General features: G+C 37.9%; 1 long non-coding RNA gene across 1 annotated transcript; it reads right to left on the bottom strand.

The window, feature by feature from the left end:
- Positions 1 to 565: 565 nt before the first annotated feature.
- On the bottom strand, positions 566 to 4,010 carry LOC145651960 (uncharacterized). The gene is made up of 4 exons (XR_014118139.1): positions 3,971 to 4,010; positions 1,778 to 1,843; positions 990 to 1,090; positions 566 to 755 (listed from the first exon to the last, which is right to left on the bottom strand). It is a non-coding gene; the product is annotated as an uncharacterized LOC145651960 (long non-coding RNA).
- Positions 4,011 to 5,061: the final 1,051 nt, after the last annotated feature.

Here is a 5,061-nt window from a genome sequence, read left to right on the forward strand (position 1 = left end):
TCACAGGTCACAGCAGTACTACTAGCAAACATTCCCACTTTAACCGCAACCATCTTCCAGTCACTCGGCAACGAGAGCATCAGCCTGACGGAGGGTCAGATAAGCTCTGCCCCTTCTACTGTCATAAACAGTTCTCTGGCGACTTTCAGCACAGTCATTGGCTGGAACCAAGGCCAGGCCAACGCCATCGTCCAGAGCATCACTAATGCAGGCTTCAAAGTAAATATATGCGACATGTTGCACAGTACACCTTACACACTACACAATAAAACACAGCACACCTTACATACTACACACTGTATATTACAGTACACTTTACACACTACACGACTGAGCTGCTATAACCTAACTAACCTAACCCTATCGCTAACACAAACCCCAAACCCTAAGACACAAAACACTGTTTTTGTCTTACTTGTTCACTAAATTGGATATGAAATTGAACTATGATAATGAAGTTAAAATGTACAATTTCAGTTTATTTATGTTTGTATTGGGAAATATAACCCACACATATCCAAAATAATTTAAATTAATCTTGAAAAAAATTGTTTGCTGTTGGTAACCTCACTAGATGCATTTTAATTTAATTATGTTTTGATTGACAGATCAGCAGTGGCGCCGCCCTGGAGACTCTGGGCACGCTCATTGGAGGTGTTTCCACAGCAACCATGTCCAGTATTCCATCCTCTCAACTTCTCACTGTATCCCAGAATCCAACATTTGTCAACAACATTCTGACAGCACCAGAGGTTCTGCAAGAGACATTTGTCCAGAAGGTGCGCATATGCACATGGACACACACACACAAAACCCTGCCCCACAAACATACACTCTGAAACACTGTGTATACTGTGATACACAAACCATTCTTTTATTTACTGGTTAATAAAAGCTGCAGAATGTTTTGTATTTATAGAATATCATGAACTGTAAAAAAACTCCATCTTTAGGGATAATTTAAATAGAATCTGAGGTTGATGTCCTACCTTTTTGTTCAGCTTGTTTCTTTAGACCCAGTTAAAGCAGTGGTGAACGTTCCAGATGCACTGGCAACATACATTCCAGCAATGACACTGACATCTGTGAACTTTGCAAATGTTTCAATCATTTACAACAAATTGTGGAATCAAAACCAGGTAACAGAACACATACACTCTGCATGGCCATGCCCTACCCGTGTATCACACCTGTTCCTCGTTTCGTGTCGTTACGGTTCATGTATATAAAGACTTGTAGTTGTTGATTGTTGGTGTAACCTTACGTCAGCATGTGAGCTACATTGTCTTCGTTGTGTGTGAATAAAAGTATTACTGTGTTCAACACTGCTGCATTACTCCCGCATTACTCCTGCATTACAGAAAGTCATTTTCTCTCTCTGACATCAGTACATTGACATACAAAAAACACAGTGCTGGTCCAGTTGTGTTGTGCTGTGTACAAAACAATTGTAATGTTTATTTGTTTATTTTTTATTTCATTAGGCTAAGATGTTGATTGGAACAGCGATTAGTGCCACCTCAAATCCAGATGAGTGCGTTAACTGCTATCACATACATGCATACACACACACACACACACACACACACACACACTGACACACACACAAACGCACCCCAGTGGATTTCAATTACACATGCAAGGATTGCAAAAAGCCTTTAGATGTGCTGTGTGTGTGTGTGTGTGTGTGTGTGTGTGTGTGTGTGTTTGTGTTTCTGTATGCAGTTTGCCAGTGTCGATACTCCAGGGAATTACAAACACTTCATTTCGTAATTACCCTGTGCTGAAAGCGAGACAGGTAGTGAAAGCTTGTAGACCACGTCCAGGCAGGAGCAAGGTCCCTCTGCAAGAGTCACAGGTACACAGGGTGACACTCATTTCATGCCTGCTTTTTATTAGGACTGGTGCAACATTTTTTAGAAATACTGTGTATAATTTAAGCAATGATCAACAGTCATCAAGTGAATCAAATATAATAATAAATAAACAATACTAATACATTAATATTTTTTAATATTGCCATGAATCATTAATTAATTCACAATTACTTATTATTATTAACTATTTATATAGCACTTTCTTAAACACGGTTATAAAGTGCTTTACATAAAGCAGAGAATACATAGAAGGATAATAAAGGTTAATACATTCTTGAACTATCACCTCAGGAAGGTATTTGCCAAAATTAAATTCAATATTATTTGAAGTAAATAAAATTAATATTAGTATTTTAAAGCCAATTCTGTGTGTGAGGGTGTGTGCCTCTCTAAGAGGGCATTCTTAGGGAGACCCGCGAGCAGTGTATTACAGTAGTCCAGATGTAAAGATATACATGCATGGACTAGTTTTCATGATCCGCTGCTGTGTGAGGATACTCCTTATATATGTTACAAAGATGAGAGAATGCTGGAGACATTGCTAACAAATACTTTTGACAAGTTTAAAACATTGAAAAGGATTCACTGTGTTCTCTACTACAGCTGACCAGCATGTACAGCTATGTGAAAGACGACACCTCTATGACCTTCAGTGATTTCCATCCTGACATGCTTCTCTACTATGAGTGTGTACCACACACCAATGTGCACACACACACACACTTGACATGTGCCTATACTATTGACATTTAAAACGCACATGCAAAAAATATATATATTTTTAAGTGATCCAAACAAAAATGGGCTGCATGTAATCAAACATTAATCAGTACATATATGAATAATGTACACTTAATCTTTAACCTTAATTATAATAGAAGCTTTAAACACATGCTTCTCTTGAGTAAAATTTACTACAGAATCCCACTGGTAGCCTTGTTGTATAATTACAGTATTTTGTGATTTTCTCATCATTTTCAACTGACCAATTTATACCTTTGATCGCTACTAATCATGTTAGCATAATTAGTTTGAACTATTAAATTAAATAGATCATATATTACTATCATACCTCCTCATTTGTCATATCTATAATTTCTGTGTGTGTGTGTGTGTGTGTGTGTGTGTGTGTGTGTGTGTGTGTGTGTGTGTGTGTGTTTCAGCTATGGCAAAGTGCAGAACTGCACCTCATATTTCATATTTCTGGGTGGAGCAGATTTCTCTATTCCTTCCAGCATTCTCAACAGACCGAGTATTCTATTCAAGAATGCACAGACCTGCCTGGTACACACACACACACACACACACACACACACACACACACACACACACACACACACACACACACACACACACACACATAATAAACATACTCTCAAATTTATGCATTTTGTGCTGTTCAAGGGTATTTCTGGCTTCAGTCTTAACAAGACTCGGGTGGATATTCTGGGTAATATGACCTGCACACTAAACTCATCCTACATCCAGAACTCTGACCCACTCATCATAGAGAAGTTAAAGAACTGTGGAGACCTGACTGACTCTCAGGTCTCGGGTATACAGACACTGCTCTTCAGTGGCAACACAAACTATGGGTAAGAGACATTAAACAATGAATAATGCACTTATAGTGTATAGAGCAGGAAAGAGGTTTCAAAGCTGTTGAAATGACAGAAATGACAGAATCTTTACTGATAAAATGGATTATTTGAGTCTCTTTATATGTAACGTTGTAGCAAGGACAAGGTGAGAGGCAGGATGCAAGTGCATGAGGTTCTTTAGCACGCGAGGGACACAAATTTTGGAGGCTAACAGAGGCTTAAACAGACGTAAGACACGTGGGAAAAACTAGGCAAACCAAAATAAGAAATAAGCAAGAAGCAAAGCAAAACATTGGCAGAGAACTGACAAAAGGTTGATAAACAAAACAACAGCACAGAAGGAGGGAGACTTCAGGAAACTAACCAGCAGGAAACAGAAACGACAACAACGATAGTGAAAACAAATCTAAACATAACTGAACAAACCAAAATAACCGACAACATGGGAAACAAAACACAGGGCTTAAATAACCGAGGCAAATGAAGACTAACCAGACATATATTTACAGGCCAGGATACAGGCAAGGGCTTGGAACAACAAAACCAAAAGAAGGAAACCTGACAAAACAGAGCCAAAACAAAACCAGGAACAGAAACCAAAACAAACACGTGAAGGCGTCACCAAAAGAACGCCAGGAAGAAAAACCGTGATATTAGACTTCAGCTACAAGACTGTAGCTTTTATATTAGTAAAATAAAAAAGATAAGGAGACTTTAAAATTTTCATTTAGAAAATATTTTTAAAATTCTAAACATAATGCTAGGTTTTTAAGGAAGGCAAAAGGAAAATAAAGGGACAACTTAAACAAATATTCCTTTATATATTATAATTTGGCCCAGTGTGTAGTTAAAATGTAGGTCATTAAAATGTAGAGTGTGTTTGTGTAATGTGAACACTGGTGGGAGACCTCACATTGCATTGTTCATTAGTGATTCATCAGGAGCTGCATGTCACAGATTGCACTTTTGTTTTCAGAAATCCATCAACATGGAATCTGCAGACACTAAAGCAATTAGGCCCCCTGCCTCTCTACTTAAATCAGGACTTCTGGAACAAATTTAGCTTTGTATGTAACCTGTTCTTTTCTTAAATGAGGCAGAGTGTGTTGTATACCTTTTATTTATTTATACTTTCATGTACTTACATATTTTGTGTGTGTTTATGCAACCTTAAAGACTGAGAAAAAGATATTTCTGCCATCATTCATGTCAGCCCTGAGGGCCAAGAACACCCCAGTAACAAAGCTACAAATGTTATTTACTGCATCCAAACAAAATTTCAGACGCAGACGTGATACAGGTATCATTACAAACATGCCCACACTGACAGACTACAGGTTATAGGATTATGTCCTCCAATCCTTAAACTGTGTCCACAAATACAGTACAAGTATAGTTCTGGGTCTTCATTACAGACAAAAACAAACAATGGTTAGTCTTAGATTTAGGGTTATTTTGCAATGTAGTATAACTGTCACTGAAAGACAGTAAATAAATTAATTTCTTCTCTCTGTGTCTGTCAGGATGTACTGCGGGTTACATCACAGACACAACAATTGCGGATCAGTCGTTCATTTTGAACT

The sequence above is a fragment of the Electrophorus electricus genome, chromosome 18 (genome assembly GCF_041902795.1).
Source record: "Electrophorus electricus isolate QZ-2024a chromosome 18, ASM4190279v1, whole genome shotgun sequence".
NCBI classification, from domain to species: domain Eukaryota; kingdom Metazoa; phylum Chordata; class Actinopteri; order Gymnotiformes; family Gymnotidae; genus Electrophorus; species Electrophorus electricus.